The sequence below is a fragment of the Bos grunniens genome, chromosome 4 (genome assembly GCF_055505025.1).
Source record: "Bos grunniens cultivar Pamir isolate PY7600 chromosome 4, Bosgru_T2T1.0, whole genome shotgun sequence".
NCBI classification, from domain to species: domain Eukaryota; kingdom Metazoa; phylum Chordata; class Mammalia; order Artiodactyla; family Bovidae; genus Bos; species Bos grunniens.
The window spans coordinates 25,273,238-25,291,158 of NC_141168.1; the positions used below are offsets into that span (position 1 = coordinate 25,273,238).

General features: G+C 41.1%; 1 protein-coding gene across 7 annotated transcripts in view; it reads right to left on the bottom strand.

Moving 5' to 3' along the window:
• Positions 1–17,921, bottom strand: part of MKLN1 (muskelin 1) — a 396,990-nt gene that overhangs the window by 285,105 nt on the left and 93,964 nt on the right. For 3 of the 7 annotated variants that reach the window (XM_086395604.1, XM_086395600.1, XM_086395608.1), the window contains one exon: positions 15,179–15,285. The exons of the other annotated variants lie outside the window; for them this stretch is intronic. The gene's annotated coding sequence lies outside the window, so the exon portion shown is untranslated. The remainder of the gene's footprint in view (positions 1–15,178; positions 15,286–17,921) is intronic. 7 annotated transcript variants of the gene reach the window in all.

The window sequence follows — 17,921 nt, forward strand, 5'->3', positions numbered from 1 at the left end:
AGACTTTTTAAATGTCCTTCAGTAAGTCAACCTCAGAACTTGTTTTCTATATTTTTTAAATGCTGAAGGAAAAACCCCAACTCATATGTGGAGGTAGAAAGCAAAGTTATAATCAATCACTGATCCAAATAAATGGAACTTTAAAACATTATAGCAATTTCTTGGTATTTCTGTGTCCTCTGTGTTCACTGCACTAAATATTATTTCACTAATTTTAATAATGCTATAAAAAAGAAAATATTGTAATAGCATTTGACTAAAATAAGAATCCCCCATTTTATTTTTATTTTGTGACATTTGTGGCTCTTCAGCATGACACTGGTATTCTTCCTCTTCTGATGTAACTTCCTTCTCTGTTCCACTCTGTTTTGGTAGAGGTTATTTCAACCTCTCCCTTCTCTGAGTAGTGCTTCAGCTTTTTGTGAGATCCCAAGCTATCACTTTGTTTCCTGAATATCCACTTCTGTTTTCTGTAGCAACACCTGCAGATAAACATCTAGCTGGCCATGCAGATGGACAAAGACCCCACACTCTTGGACCCATATGTACATAGACACAGGTACACACACGCATGCTCAAACTCCTCCACCATCCCCCAGGGAGCTCAAACCACTCCAGCTGTTTGTGGTCTCGGCAGCAAAAGCAGCAGCAGAGTGTCTACTGTCAGTCCTCTGATTGGAACCAGCACTAATAATGTGGCTGCTGCCAAGGAAGAATTTGAGTCCCCTAGACCGAGAAGACAGCTGTACATCTGGCTGCACAGAATGATCAGGGAAGAGGAACAAGAGTTGGGGGTCCTCCACCTGAAGTGCTCTGCCCTAACTGTCTGTTGACAGCCATGTACTGATTTTTCGAGGTATCACCTCTTTCTGAAGCTTTTCCTGCTGAGCTGATTGTTACCAAACAATCCTTGTTTAGTTAGGTGCTCATCTTCCTCCAAAAAACCCCAATAGACTGAAACTCTTAAAGGCACGGACCCTGACTGATTCATCTGTTATCACAGTACCTAGCACATAGCAATGGCACCCCACTCCAGTATTCTTGCCTGGAGAGTCCCATGGACCGAGGAGCCTGGTGGGCTACAGTCCATGGGGTCGCTAGGAGTCGGACACGACTGAGCGACTTCACTTTCACTTTTCACTTTCATGCACTGGAGAAGGAAATGGCAACCCAGTCCAGTGTTCTTGCCTGGAGAATCCCAGGGACGGGGGAGCCTGGTGGGCTGCCGTCTCTGGGGTCGCACGACTGAAGCGACTTAGCAGCAGCAGCAGCACATAGAAGGCATTGAATAAATGTTGGATGGATGAATGGAATTCACTGCTCCTCTTCCACGGATGAAAGTAGCAACTGATTTTTGGTGGAGGGGGAAAGAGAAGAGACACCTAATGGTGTTTATTCTCTTTAAAGTTAACTTTGGAAGGAAGGAGGCCAGTGTCATGCTGTGAGGTTGACCCTGCACATGTGGAAATAACTCAGCAATGAGTTGCCTCATCATTGTCCTGTACCGGTATTTTTCGGGTGACAACAGATAAGTCCAATCCTACTTACAAGGTAAGCCTTTGAAAAACTTTCAAGTGCAAGTAAGAAGAAGGTATTATATCAAGGAAGGTTATGCCAGTGATGAGAAAATGGCTCACATGTATTAAACTGATGAATATGATTCATATTCCAGAGTAAAATATTTCAACATCTTAAATATTTTAACATCAAAGGAGGGTAAGGATAAGACAGAACTGTGTTGGGTTCTCTATTTGCCTGATCTCATTTTAATCCTCACAGAGAGATCTTATTGTCTTCATTTTAGAAGTGAAGAAAGTCAGGCTTGGAACAGAAAAATTGGGAAGCCATCTTGGTATTAATACTCAGCACAGCTTAGATTAGAACCCAAATTTGTCTGACACCAAAATCCTTCCTGCTGTTGGTTTCTCTCAAGAGCTAATTTTTAAAATACTGACTTTACCTTTTCGGAGAGATTGAAACATAAAGATTGAATATGTATTGAGCACTGACAGTGAAGCACATAGGGCAGTGTGGGGGCTGCAATAAACCATCCTCCACTCAAGGAGCTGAGGACCGAGTGCAGGAACCTGACACACGCATGGGCTGAACAGTAGACCATGAAATCACTTCATGGCAAAGGGATGGGGGAAAAATGGGAACAGTAACAGACTTTATTTCCTTGGGCTCCAAAATCACTGCAGACAGTGACTGTAGCCACGAAATTAAAGGATACTTGCTCCTTGGAGAAAAGCTATGACAAACCTAGACAGCGTACTAGAAAAGCAGAGATATTACTTTGCCGACAAAAGTCCATCTAATCAAATGATTCTTCCAACAGTCATGTATGGATGTGAGAGCTGGACCCTAAAGAAGGCTGAACGCTGAAGAATTGATGCTTTTGAACTGTGGTGTTGGAGAAGACTCTTGAGAGTCCCTTGGACAGCAAGGAGATCCAACCAGTTAATCCTAAAGGAAATCAACCCTGAATGTTCATTAAAAGGACCGATGCTGAAGTTGAAGTCTAATACTTTGGCCACCTGTTGTGAAGAGCCAACTCATTGGAAAAGACCCTGATGCTGGGAAAAATTGAGGGCAGGAGAAGGGGGCAAAAGAGGATGAGATAGTTGGATGGCATCGTCAACTCAATGGACGGAGATACTGAAGGACAGGCAAGCCTGGCTGCTGTCCTTGGGGTTGCAAAGAGTCGGACACAACTGAGTGACCGAACAACACCAATGAAGGGAAGTGTCATGAGCCGCTTGAAAACAGCAGGGAGGAGTGGTTGGTTCTGTTCATGCATGAAGGGTGAGGAATGTTCCACAGAACACAGGAAGATAGCATTTTGAAGAGGCCAGTGAGGATGCAGCCGGTGTTGGGGTACTACAGAATAAGGAAGGGAACATATAAAGGAGCTGGGTGGCAAGTTCACTGAGGTTGGTGTATAGGGGGAGGGTGTGGTTTGGAGGTGGAGGGTTAAAGTGGTCTGCAGCCAGACCACAGAAGGCTTTGAATAGAAATCTGAACTTGAAATGAGGAATTATTGAAGGTTTTTGTTTAGGGGAAGCCAAGGATGCAACCAAATCCTTGACTAAAACATCCAAAAGTATTGCTGAATCCATTCTGACACCAGATCACAAGTACACAAAGCAGAAAGATATAGAAAATCAATATTCTTAGTCAAGATTCAACAAAATGGCTTGCTTACTTCTGAGAAAACAGCAAATAAAAGGATATGTACCTGAATTACCAGTTCAAACCCCATCTGCCCTCTCTCTTCTGCACTGGCCAAAGGTGGTCCCATTCCTTTGATTCCTAAGACTTGTCAACAAGAAGGCCCAGGGCAACAAATATAATCCCTTCCTCCCCCTCAAAGGAAAAATTCCCTTCACTTCCTTTCCTTCGTCAGAAGCCAGCCCATGAAGATTGCTTAACTGTCCTGTCACCTCAATATACCAGACAAACATCCTAGAATGGGAACTGGATCCTGATGGCTTAATTGAGTTAAAAGGAAAAGGTCAGATCATCTAAAAGCCTCTCAATGGTTTCAGAGTGCCTCTCATGTCTCTGAAAGCCCAGTGGCGGTTCTCAGTTCCTCAGTGAGGGAGGAGCTGAATGAATTTCCTAGCAGAGAATTCAAAAGCACTGGAAGTCAGCAGTTCTGAAAGACTGCAGAAAGCTCTTGTTTACATTTTTCTCTTGGGCTGAAACCCATCTATTTAAACTTTAACCAGAGGCAATTATAAAACCTTGGTGAGCCAGAGATGGCAGTCTGCACAAGACGGGGAGACGGATGCCAACAGTCTGGCATTGAAAGAGAATATTTTGAGAAAAGAGTTGAGGAAGAACTGCAAAGAAGGTTTTGGAAACAAAAGGTGTCACCTAGGCAGCTGCTCTTCAGAAGAATAGGAAGAGAAGCGGTGGGGGAGGGGAGTGAAGTTGACAGGAGGGTGAGCAGAGAAGACAGCAGCCTCCGCTGGGGTAGGCAGGTAGGGTTAGGGCTATCATCATCCCACGAGCTCACAAGTGCCACCCTGTAAGAGCTGACTGCAGTAGCTCCTACTCTTTATACCTTTTTTTTCCCTTTTGAGTCAAAAGTGCTTTAACCCAGGGAGTCAGCAGCTCTGAGAGGCCTGCCTGGAGCAGACACACCCCACTGCCAGGACACAGGCTCCCTTCCCCGAAGGCCAAGCCTCCTCTTCAATTCAGGTTTTCCTGGCAAAGACCCACCTTGGAGCTGATGAACAGTCCAGTGACGTCAGAGGAAATACCCCACTTGACAAAGGACCCTGCTCCGGCTGCCAGTAAACTGAACTCATGAGCATGCCCTGATCTGGGCCTTAGGATTTGGTGAGTCCTCAGAACAAAATCAGAGAAAAATATTGCTGCTCCAAAGTGAATGTTTTTATTCTGGATTTGAAGATGTCAGTGGACCTGGCATTAACATTAGGGCCAGTTTTAGATATATATACAAAAAATGTGGGGAGACCTACAAGACACAAGCACCCCCGACCCCACCAATCTGCGTAAAGGAGCTTGACAATCTATCCCCAGATATTCACTTCTTTGAGTTTTGTAACTCTCTGGTTTTGAATATCTTTATTAAGATGCAAACGCAGTACATAGAAGAGAGCCCTTGCCTGAGATGTAATCAGCTAATATTTTTAGCAGGAATTCTCTATCAATTCCATTCAGATTAGAACTATGGACCTGTGGGATGAAGATCCAGGATGAAGATTGTGGAGACAGAGAATGGGCCTCGGAAATTATGATCAGGGAAGCTGGCAGGAGTCATGGAAGAGGCCAGAAGACAACTGAGAGCTGCATCTCAGTGTAAGTCAGCAGCTGAAAGCCAAGCTCATCTTAATCTTTTGTGAAATTTTCTTCTTTGCTAACCCAGGTCTTAGCAGGGAAAGACATCTGGGGCACAGCCAGAGGACAATAGGGAAGATCAGAGGATTTGCAGATATTCAGGCCTTGGCCATAGTCTCCCAGGGCAAAGAGGCCAAGGTCGTGGGCTTCTCTCCAGCCCAGTTTGCTACTCTCTCCGGAAGCTATGTCCTACAGCTCTGAGCTGCACTCCCAAGTCCAGCCAATCATCTAAAAAATTCATGATACTGTTTGTAAGGGCCTTGGTGGAGAAGGTATGGATGGCTCCCTGCAAACTCCACCTGACTGGAGACAAACAGATCCCGGGGTGAGAGTCTCGCTTATGTTTGTGTGGGTGAGGTGTTGGGGGCACTTTACAAGAAGCCTATAACATAGTGTGATATTTTACTTTTGTTAAACATACGCTGAATTTTTATTTCTTAAAATCTGTATGAGCAGAAATTGCTTTCTTGCACCCTTATCCCTAGAGAGAGAGAAGGTCTGATTCTGATGTCTTCTGTAGGAGGTAATCTCTGAATCCACGGCTGCTAGCAGATATCCCAAGAGCTCCAAAGAAATTTCAAAGGGATTCATACATTGCACAGCACTCACCAGAGGGTGTTATACCTTGGAGAAGGTATTTTGTAAAATCGCACATGAGATTTCTAAAGGAAATCTTGGGGGACTATAAATAAACCAGACAAGAAACATAGTATAGTGGTTAAAAGCCCAGATTCAGGAGCCGAGCTTTCTGGGTTCAGACTCTAGTGACTTTGGACAAGTCACTTAACCTCTCTGGGCCTTAGTTTCCTCATCCATAAAACTTCAGCTAATAGTAGTTCTCAGTTTACAGGGTTGTTATAAGGATTAAATGAGTTGGTATTTAAAGGGTTAAATGAGCAAATGCTTAAAAGCACTTAGAACAGTGTTTGTTGCAGCAAGAACTGTTTATGTGTTACATGTAAAAAGTAATGCCATCAAATCTCTAGGACTGAAAACCTCAGCTGGTTCTATGATTGACCCTGTCTTCAAGAAGGCCTTTGGCTGGCTCTGGCCTGCACTTTCCTTCCCACCGTATCAGCTGGAGGAGACAGAAGAAAGATACCCTGGAACTTTTCACCTCCAGCTTCCCCTCCAGCACTAGGCGGAGGCACTTCTCACCTTGTGCCCACCCAGGGCCGAGATGGCCAGAAATAGGAATTCCTCAGTGCAAACCCCTCAAGCCCTTGGCAGGCTTCATGCTTGTGCTGTCACTAAATGCTGCCCCAAGCCAGGGTGACAGAACTCAAGGAAAAGCCCTAGTTGAGAAAAGTAAGAAAAGCAGAGAAACGATGAGCAGGAGGCAGGAAGAAGGATCACGGAGAGGGGAAACCCACCACACACGGGAAAAAGTAGAAAAGCAGTAGTTAACTGCAAGGAAACTTTTTTTGTCTATTTTTGACCAAGTGAAAAACAACAAACCCCAGAGAATACACTGAGCGAACTAGAATCAGAGGGAGCCAGTGAAGGGAGGGCAGAGGCAGCAGAACTGCAAATACATGCTAATTACCTCACCCTTCCTCTGTGACTGGCAGGCGCGGCCTCACAGCCATTTGTACCACGGCCTAATAGTGATTTCAGCTCACAGACTTCCGTCCACTTTTTTTTCTTAACAAAGTCTACCACAAGTCTGTTTTGTGAAGTCAAAACAGTATCTATCGTTAGGAAATTTAACTGTCAGAAAAGTTCAGATAAGCATAATGGAGAAGTAAAGAATAGTTGGTGTGACTACAACAAATACCAAATCACAAATATTTGAAATTCTTTCCCTTCCGGGCCCAAAGTAGAGAGGTGCCTTTGTTTGCTGAGTTGGCTCACAGATGACTTGGCTTTTGTGGGTTGTGTAGGATGTTGAATGGGGAGGAGAAACTAGAGGAAGGTCAAATATTTGTCAAGTGCCTACTATGTATCAGGCATTCTGCTAGATGCTAGAAATTTGAGAGTGAACAAAACATGCCCCTGTCCTCTTAAAGCTAACACTTTTTTTTTTTTTTTTGCTTTTTAAAAAGTCATAGTAAATTACACATAACATAAAATTTACCATCTTAACTCTTTTAAAGTGTATAGGTCAATAGTGATGGAGAAGGCAATGGCACCCCACTCTTGCCTGGAAAATCTCGTGGATGGAGGCATCTGGTGGGCTGCAGTCCATGGGGTCGCTAAGAGTTGGACACAACTGAGCGACTTCACTTTCACTTTTCACTTTCATGCATTGGAGAAGGAAATGGCAACCCACTCCAGTGTTCTTGCCTGGAGAATCCCAGGGACGGGGGAGCCTGGTGGGCTGCCGTCTATGGGATCGCACAGAGTGGGACACGACTGAAGCGATTTAGCAGCAGCAGCAGCAGTTCGATAGTGACACTGTGGTGCAAATACCCTCTGGAATTTTTCTATCTTGTAGAAACTAAAACTCTATGCCCATCAAACAATTCCCATTTCTCTTTCCCCCTAGGCTGGGGCAACCAACATTCTATTATACTTTCTGTTTTTATGAATTTGATTTTTCTAGATTCCTCATATAAGTGGAACCATATAGCATATTCCTTTATGTGACTGGCTTATTTCACTTAGCATAATGTCCTCAAGGTTCATCCATGCTTAGCATGTGCTGAAATTTCCTTCTTTTATAAGACTGGATAATATTCCATTGTATGTGTAGACCACATTTTGTTTATTCATTCATCTGTTGATGAATATTTGTGTTGCTTCCACCTCTTGGCTATTAAGAATCATGCTGCTCTGAACATGGGTGTAAAATATCTCTTTGAATTAACACTCTTTTAAGGAGCTTATTCCATCATATTTGGATTATTTGCCCATTAGTTCGCCCAAATAGATGGGTAGCTGCACAAGGACCTGTGTTGCTTATCTTTGTACTCCAACTTCTATATAGTGCTGGCACATAGTAGGAACTCAATGAATATTTGTTGAACAAAATAATTTATTTTTACACTTCTTAGTCACTACTGCTGCAGCTGGCTGTTTTACATATCTTAATAAATAAGTTTTGCAATTTTAATGACTGCTATTTTGATTATATTTACATACTAAGCTAGCTTATATAAGGGGGTTAGTATTAAAAAATATAAAGCTCAATCAAAATTCACTTTCTAGATGAAATGCTACTAACAATTCCTTCTCAGTCACTTTGTTTGAAATCAGCTCTTGCTGCTCTTATTTTTCGCCTTCCTTTTCTTTCTTTTCCTCAAGTCATAGCTCTGCATGGATCTTGAGGACCTCACTATGGATATCCTTAATTCAGGGGAAAGTGAAAGTGACAGTCACTCAGTTGTGTCCGATTCTTTGCAACCCCATGGACTATACAGTCCGTGGAATTCTCCAGGCCAGAATACTGGAGTGGGTAGCCATTCCCTTCTCCAGGGGATCTTCCCAACCCAGGGATCGAACCCAGGTCTCCCGTATTGCAGGCAGATTCTTTACCCGCTGAACCACAAGGGAAGCCCAAGAATACTGGAATGGGTAACCTATCCCTTCTCCAGGGGATCTTCCTGACCCAGGAATCGAACCAGGGTCTCCTGCATTGGAGGTGGATTCTTTACCAACTGAGCTACAGGGAACCCCAATTCAGGGGACATCCTGTGGAATAGCGCTGGGCATGGGCCTAGAGTTTGGTTTTCTCAGTTCAAAACCTTGCATCAAGGGTCATTTAGTACAAGATACAGCATGAACAAAGCACAGCCCTGCCTCTGGAGGAACTCTGCCTTGTGGTTATGTGTGGTTATTCTTGGCCACGATTAAGTAAAAGGCCCAGTTTTCTCAGGTGTAGAAAATAGTATTTACCTTCATTCTCCATAACCCACATGACAAACACAGACACAACTCTTAACATTTACAAAACATGAGGAGTTAAAAGATACTGCGAACATTCTGAGTAGCATTGTATTTGCTGATAATTACTATATGTAGTATCAACAGATTTAGAAGCTAGTTCTGTAATCCTTTTCAAAATAGACATTTAGAATTATGATTCCTGGTCAAAGTAGCATTGTTGCACACAAATCTTTGAGGTACTTGCTCAGCTCCAAAAATAAAGTGGTGTTTTTTAAAATGTAAAAGAGAAAAATTAAAGACACAGTTGGCCCCAAGTGTAAACTTTTTCTATGGACCAGACATGCAAAGTAATGAATGGGACTAAAGATGTGCCTGTTGGGCTCCAGGTGTTAAAGGATGCAGAAGATGCTCTAAAGGGGCATCTTCTACAGGAAAGGGAGACTGAAGGTGACATGCATGGGGTGATGGAAGAGCGTGAGAACCAGACCAGATTCACTGCTTGAAGCTATGCACTACACTGAGAACCCCACCCCCATACTCACAAATTAGTTTATGAAAGAGGCTAAAAAAAGCTGACCACTGCCTAGTGGCAGGAGAAGGCAATGGCATCCCACTCCAGTACTCTTGCCTGGAAAATCCCATGGACAGAGGAGCCTGGTAGGCTGCAGTCCTTGGGGTCGCTAAGAGTCGGACATGACTGAGCGACTTCATTTTCACTTTTCACTTTCACTCATTGGAGAAGGAAATGGCAACCCACTCCAGTGTTCTTGCCTGGAGAATCCCAGGGACGGGGGAGCCTGGTGGGCTTCCATCTATGGGATTGCACAGAGTCGGACACGACTGTAGTGACTTAGCAGCAGCAGCCTAGTGGCAGGCCTTTCATGAAAGAATAATGGGGCAGGAATATAGGACACATGATAGGAAGTTGGATCAAGCAACCATAGATCTCCAAGACTAACCTATGACATCTCTATCAACACAGTAAGGGAAAAGAATAAACTTAGCAGCAGCAGCAGCATCTCAATATTTATCCAATATAATATTCAATATTAAATGAAAGACTCCATTCTTAATACTAATAAAGTGCTTAGGAATAACTATAACAAAATATGGATTTATGTATGGAAGATTTGTTGGAAAAGTTAAGATTTAAATAAGTGGAGACATACAATATTCATGAATTCCAATATTCATTATAATGAAGATGTCAGTTCTCCTAAAGTTAACTTTTAATTTCAGTGCAAACCCAATTTAAAAAAATCCCAACCTGCTTACATAGCACAGAACAATGATCACAAAATTCATGTGTTAGAGTTAGGGGTCAAAGTTATTATAGCACTTGGGGATTCCTTTGGCTGCAAGGAAAAGAACATAAAGCAAAGTGGCTTACAAACTAAGAGGTTTATTATTTCACATCACAGGATGTCTACTGGTAAGTGTTTTCAGTATTGGATAATTCAGCACCACAGTGACATCATGGGAAACTGGAAGCTTTTCATCTGTCTACTTAGCCATTCTTAGTGTGCAGGGTTATACTTATCCCTTCAGAGTGGCCAGACAGCTGCCATAGTAACGGACACTACATTTTCCTCCAAATCTATATACAGATAGGAAGGGCAAATCTTTTTCTTATGTACCTTTTTAAGCAAGAAGAAAACTTACCTACCCCATCCCATCTCCACTATAGTACAATTTCACATAGGTCTCATTAGCTAGAGATGCATATACTTATGGCCAAACCAATGCCCATGGAATGAAATTACTTTAGTGGACTTAAACTGAGTACTATAAGATAAAGATAAGGCTCAGAGACATCTGAAAACAATTTAGGTTCAAGTTAGAAAGGAGAAAGAAACAATATTCTTTGGTCAGATAACCAACCAAAATACCCAAGGCAATTTTGAAAAAGAATAAGTCAGGGGGATTGTCTTACCAAATACCTGAATTTAAAATCAGAGGTGGTATAATAAACCAACAGTGAAAAGATGAACTATTTAAGAAATATGTGTTGGAATAATTATATGCATATTTTCTATTTCATATCATAAGAAGTTTAAGTTGGTTTAAAGACCTAAATGTGAATTGTCAATTTTTAAACTTCTATAGAAAAATAAAAGAGATTATCTTTACACCCTTGGGTTAGAAAATTTATTAAAGCGTAAAATATAAAGGAAAAAGTTGGTACATTTTACTGAATTAAAATAAGAATTTATTAGCAAAGTGAAAAGAGTCTTAGACTAGGAAAAGATATTTTCCCAGACATAAAACAATCAAGGTATTAGTATTCAAAAATTATAAAGAACTCCTACAAAGCAAAAAGAAAAAGAAACACCTAGAGAGAAAATTTGGCAAAGGAGTTAAATAGGCTAGTTAACAGAAGAAAAACTAACGGTCAATAGACATATAAGATGTGAAGTCTCACTAGAAACTAAGGGAAAATGAAATAAAATAATAAAAAGTTACTATTTAGTACCTGTAAGTAGGCAAAAATTTTAATTCTGAAAATACCAAAAGTTAGCATGATGGGGAAACAAGATTCTTAGAAACCAAAATGATGGTTAGTAGAAATCCTAAGACCCAGCAATTCCTCTTAGGTACGTTGCCTAGATTAGTGTTCTCAACTAGGATCAATTTCCCGATGTTTGAGGATATTTCTGGTTGTCACACCTCAGAGTGCTACTTGTAACTAGTGGTTAGAGGGAGGCTGGGGCTTCCCAGGTGGCGCTAGTGGTAAAAAACCCATCTGCCAGTGCAGGAGACACAGGTTCGATCCCTGGGTCAGGAAGATCCCCTGAAGGAGGGCATGGCAACCCACTCTAGAATTGTTGCCTGGAGAGTCCCATGGACAGAGGAGCCTGATGGGCTACAGTTCATAGGGTCACAAAGAGTCAGACACGACTAAAGTGACTGAGCATGCATGCAGAAAAGGGAAGCTGCTTAATGTCCTACTCCACAACATAGAATTATCCAGTCCAAAATGTCAATAATGTCAAGGTTGAAAAATCCTGGCCTAGAAAAACTTTCACTTGGTGTTTGTACACCAGGAGGCTGGTATTTGAACATCAATTGCAGCATTGTTTGTCATAGCAAACAACAATAATAACAAACAAAATAACCTACATGTCAGTAATGCAGAAGGATGGATAAGTAACTTGTGTATATTAAAACAAAGGAATAATGCACAACAGTTATAATTAATGAGTTAGTTCCTCAGGTGGCAACATGAATAAATCTAAAAAATAATGATAACTAAAAAAGCATTGCAAAAGGTTATGTACAGAGTGATATTAGTATTCCTTGACATTTTACAAATACAAAGCAATACTGTATTTGTTTATGAATATATACATATAACAGAAAATTACAAAACATGCATAGGAATGATTCATAGTAAACTTCATGATAGTGATACTTTGGAGAAAAGAGGAAAGGAGAAAGATAGAGAAATGAATGGGATCTGGCTTAAAGTTGTACTTATAAAACTTTTTATAAAAAACAAAAAACCCTAAAGCAAATAAGGCAAATTTTGATTTGTTGAGTGTTATATACATAAGTGTTTGTTCAACTATGTTCACTGTTTTTCTGTTGGTTTGAAATATTTTATAATGATAACATTTTGAAATATGTTATGAGATGTGTTTGCAAGAATGAGTGAGTATTATTTTCCAGAAGCATGGAGATGGTGGAGGGAGCCAGTGTTTCCAGAACAAACTATGTTATGCCAAAGGAAAGTGATAGAAGGGGAAAGTGAACCCTGAATAAAGAAGAATCTATTCATTTAAAGACCCTTTCCCAGGGACACTTGGCAGGAAGAGAGCTGGCTTTCCTGCTGCGCCAGTAATTGGAAGGCTAACCTCTGTCCATGGTCCTATTTCTCTCCCTCAAACAACCGTAGAAGCACTCAGAGGTAGTTTCAAATATGCCTTTTTAGGAAGACATTGAAGTGTTTGAGATAAAACTAAGAAGCTGAGGGAAGAGGAAATACTGTGGGTACAAGCGGGTGTTGAGTATTTGGAAGGAGGTTCTGACAGTCTGCAGTAGTGGCTACAAGCAGAGGGAATCTTGCTGGACAGCCATTCTTTGTAACAACGATGAAAAGCATCTATCAAAGGAGTGAGGTTCACTTGCGCTGAGGTCTGCTCAGTATGAATGATACTGTCATCTCCCTAACATTTCATATTTTTAACGAAAATTTCTTATTCCTAACGCTTTTCGTAATCTCTTTCCAACAATCGTGTAAAAACTGGTCAATATCCACCTCTTGCTTTTACAGAGATGAGGAGAGATTAGCAAAGCTTCTCCAAAGACTTGGGTTCTTTCTATTAACCAATATTTTTACCTAAGCCACTAGAGATAAATAAACAGTGAGAGCAACTCAACTGAGAAAGATATTTTATGGGCATCGCAGAGTAATCTCCTATCTTTTAAAAAGAAACAACATTTCTTGAGATCCCAGGAGGTGTCTGGCACTACACAAAGTGATATGAGCGTGAGAGTGCAGAACATAATGTTTGGGAACATAATGTTCCTCCAGGGACTCAAAAATTAATGCAGATTCAAAACCGTTGAAAAAAAAATACAAGAGTTGGTTGTAATAAATTATGGAAAAACAAAATGAAAGGTGTAGAGGTAAAAATCCCAAGCACGGTGATAAACGAGGGGACACGAAAGCAGAATATGATGAGCCAATTAGCCTCAAGAGAACACAGACTCACAATATGGGCAGAATATACGATACCCTGTGAAGTCAATTTTGCAGACTTGGTTGCTTGTCCACACACACACAAACAAAATCGATAGCTATTTTTTGATGGGCCACTGGCAAAAAAATAAAAAATTGACTTTTCTTTTCTCTAGATGTAGTCCAAACCATCCAGCATGCAGTAAAATGTTTAGGGAAAAAAATATGTGTGTTGGTAAACTTTTAATCTAAAAAACTAGACATCTAGTCTGGATGATAGCTGTAATGGAAATACGTACTATTGGGTTTGTAGATGCTGATTTGTATCAGCAACCAGAAATTGTGCTAAAAGCTCCATTTGGCCTACTTTTCTTTACTTGGCTAAGTGACTGGGGACATTTTTGTGAGGCTATTTGTTATATTCAGAAGAGAGAAGAAAGATATACATGAAAACTGTGATGTAGAAGTAAGAAAGTATCTTAATAGTAATATGTGATCTAATCTAGGGCAACGTTTCTCCACCAATGTGACAGAAAGTACTGGGAAATGCAGGAACCTCACTGCTCCTCAAACTGAGCTTTTTTCATCATCCCAGCTTTCCTGTTTTAGCAGCTTCTACCTTGCTAACCATCAGTGCTAAAAGAGGGAATTTTCTATATTGATGGTCAGTGTTTTTAAAAATTTGTTTTATTGTGATAAAAGTCACAAATAAAAATACTATTTTAATCATATTTAACTGTACAGTTCAGTGGCACTAAGTACATTCACATTGTTCTGCAACTCTCACCATCATCCATCTCCCAAATTTTTCACTTTCCTAAGCTGAAACTGTCCCCCTTAAACACTAAATCCCCATTCCCCATCCCCACCACACCCCATCCCAGCCCCTGGCATCTACCAATGTACTTTCTGACTTTATGAATTTAACTAGTCTAGGTACCTCAGACAAGTGGAATCAGTATTTGTCTTCACCAACTGTATATTGGAATGCACTTAAAAAAATTTTTTTTGGCCGCACTGTGGGGCATGTGGGATCTTATTTCTCTGGCCAGAGATCAAACCCATGCCCCCTGCACTGCAAGCATGGAGGCTTACCCACCGGACCACCAGAGAAGTATCTGGAATGTATTTTTGAGGTTAACTTAATATATATCCTACAAACAGATTGTACCTTCTTTCTACCCTGCCCCTATGCTATACAGTAGGTTCTCATTAGTTATCTATTTTATACATGCTGCTGCTGCTGCTGCTAAGTCGCTTCAGTCATGTCCGGCTCTGTGCGACCCCATAGATGGCAGCCCACCAGGCTTCCCTGTCCCTGGGATTCTCCAGGCAAGAACACTGGAGTGGGTTGCCATTTCCTTCTCCAATGCATGAAAGTGAAAAGTGAAAGTGAAGTAGCTCAGTCCTGTCCAACTCTTAGAGACCCCATGGACTGGAACCTACCAGGCTCCTCCATCCATGGGATTTTCCAGGCAAGAGTACATAGTAGTATATATATATCAATCCCAATCTCCAAATTCACTGATGGTCGGCTTTTGATTTGACCTCCCACATGGTCACTGCAACTTCATTCACTTTCATATTTATCCTCTCCTGTATTCTAGTGTTATAATAATATGAAAAGATAAAAATGTCTAGAAAACTTTATTCCTTGTGTAAGGCAAGGAATTGCACAGTTACATTCATATAGATATCTAACAGACATCTCAAACTCAACTGCTCAATTCTACCATCAAGGACCCAGTATTTTTTCCTAATTCACCATCCTTAACATCAAGTCTTTTGTCTTGTACTCACTAGAAGTCTGCTGTGACTCCAGGCATTGTGATGGTGTTCAAATAGCCATATCTATTCCCAGAAGGCTTTCACTTTGGTCTCATTAGCCAGAAGCGAATCACCCCTAGCTGCAAAAAAGATGTGGGAATTGAATATCTAGCAAAAGAAAATGGGATTATTACGATTGAATTACACCACTCATGATTCATCACTTGAAGCTGGACATCTTGTCATTCTCAACAGAGTCAGGGCTCTGTTAGCAAGGAGGAAGAGAGGAATGGTTATTGGGGAGGAAATCAACACAGTATGCCACACTTCTCATTCCTAGCTGACCTATCTCACTAAATATCATCATCATCCATTTGTGCCCAAGCCAATAATAGAAGACAGAACTTTGATTCCTTTCTTTCATGTCCAATATGCAAACAATCAGAAAGCTCTGTTGACTCTGCTTCCCATATATACCTTTAATCCTCTGTATTCTTCCCTTCCTCACTGCTTCCATCCTGTTCCTAGCACCACTGTTCACCTGAATTACTTCAGCTGCCTCCTAAAGATCTCTGAGCTTTCATTCTTGCCCTCTACAATTCATTGCCCACACAGAAAATCGCTGCCTTGCATGAAACTTCCTATTGGCTTCCCATTTCACCTAAAATCCAAATTGCTTCCTTTGATCTCCCGTGCCTGTAAGATCTAGGCTCTATCTACCTATCCACCTGCATCTTGTAACCACTTTTCTGTTTGCCACTGAGTTCCGGTCATCTAGGCTTTCTTTTTTTTTTTTTATTAATTTATTTTTAATTGAAGGGTAATTGCTTTACAGAATTTTGTTGTTTTCTGTCAAACCTCCAACATGAATCAGCCATAGGTATATACATCTCTTCCTCAAACTCAAATTCTTTACCACCTTGGGGGCTTTTGAACAATCCATTCTCTCTATCTAGGATGCTCTTCATTCTGATCTTTTCACCATCAGCTCCTCCTTATAATTTAAAAAAAATGATGATATGTGGAATATGATATGTGGAACTTCCCCAACCAGGGATCAAACCCATGTCCCCTGCATCAGGGTCTTAATCACTGGGCCACCAGGGAAGTCCTCCTCCTTGTCATTTTAGATCACTGCTCAAATGTCATCTTTTCAGAGAGGTCTTCCCTGGACATACAAACCAAAATAGTCCTCTAGTCATCTCTCACTTCATCTTATCTTGTTTCTCTGTAATGCACCTGTCACTATCTAACATTATTTAGTTTGTCTCTTTACGTATCCGAGAAGGCAGTGGCAATGCACTCCAGTACTCTTGCCTGGAAAATCCCATGGACGGAGGAGCCTGGTAGGCTGCAGTCCATGGGGTCACTAAGAGTTGGACATGACTGAGCAACTTCACTTTCACTTTTCACTTTCACGCATTGGAGAAGGAAATGGCAACCTACTCCAGTGTTCTTGCCTGGAGAATCCCGGGACGGGGGAGCCTGGTGGGCTGCCGTCTATGGGTCGCACAGAGTCAGACACGACTGAAGCGACTTAGCAGCAGCAGAAGCAGCAGCAGCAGCTTTAGGTAACATGTCATGAAATACAGCTATTTATTCATTTTCCAACTCCTCCACAACTAGAATATCAGCTTCATGAGAGCAGACACCTTGTCTGTTGTGTTCACTGCTACAGTCCTAGCCTGTAGATCAAGGTACATGGTAGACTCTCATTGACTATTTCTGAATGAATGAATAAATGAGGAGGAAGATTTATAAGTGGAAATTTTAGCAATAAAAATAACATCTGTAACATATAATTAGCATCCTTAGAGTTATCCCTTATAGAGCAAAATCACTTTGTTAAGGAATATAAAATGTGTTATGATTTAAAGACATCATAATTAATAAGAAACACTAATTTCTTTCACCCAGTCTCTTTCCTCCTGTGTCTTCCTTTTCAAAGTTAAACACACCACATATACTCTTAATCATAGCACTCTATCAATGCAATTATTGAGTACCTTCTCCCCTGACATCTCTCCTTTGCCTAATCATATGATTACATTTTCTCACCATTTTCTGAAGGTCTGGGACAATTTAAAAGGAACACTTGGGGAACATCTCTCCTTTAATTTTGGTCAGAACTTTAAGAAGGGAAAAACCCAAATGTTCTTGGAAAAAGAGAAATACTTAGCATCTGAAAATTTCTGCCTTCTTCTGATGTTTTTACATTCCTATATGTGTTCTTTCTAAAGGCTAAAACCATTTCTACTCCCTTTACCTGAAAGCCAGATTTTTTATCAGGCTGTATTCCAGGTAAAATGCTAAAACCAGAGAAATGAATATGCAATCCTCCTTCATCTCCCTTTCTGTGATCCACTCCACTCTTTCCATACCATCTCATCCCGAGGTGACCCTCTGCAGGCACAGGCTTTGGGATCAGCAGCTGACTGGGCCCAAGGCTCAGCCTGCGTTCTAGGCCTCCCATGCACCTGGCAGGCCATGGCACATTGAAATTGTGCAACAAAAACTCTGGAACATTCACATTTACATTAGGGGTAGAGCATCTTAGTGATGCTAATTCAGTATATTCCAAAATGCCCTTGTGTTTAGAAATATCTTCAAATGCTGCTCATAAATTACACACAAAGAATCCTGGGCTTCTGAACTTCCAGACTTGCCAACAGAAAATAACAAAAGGATTCTCATCTTCAAAGGTCTTTAGTGAATATATTAAACACAGAAAAAAAAACTGTTGCTCTGTACTCAAGGCAACCTCAGCCCTTCCTCA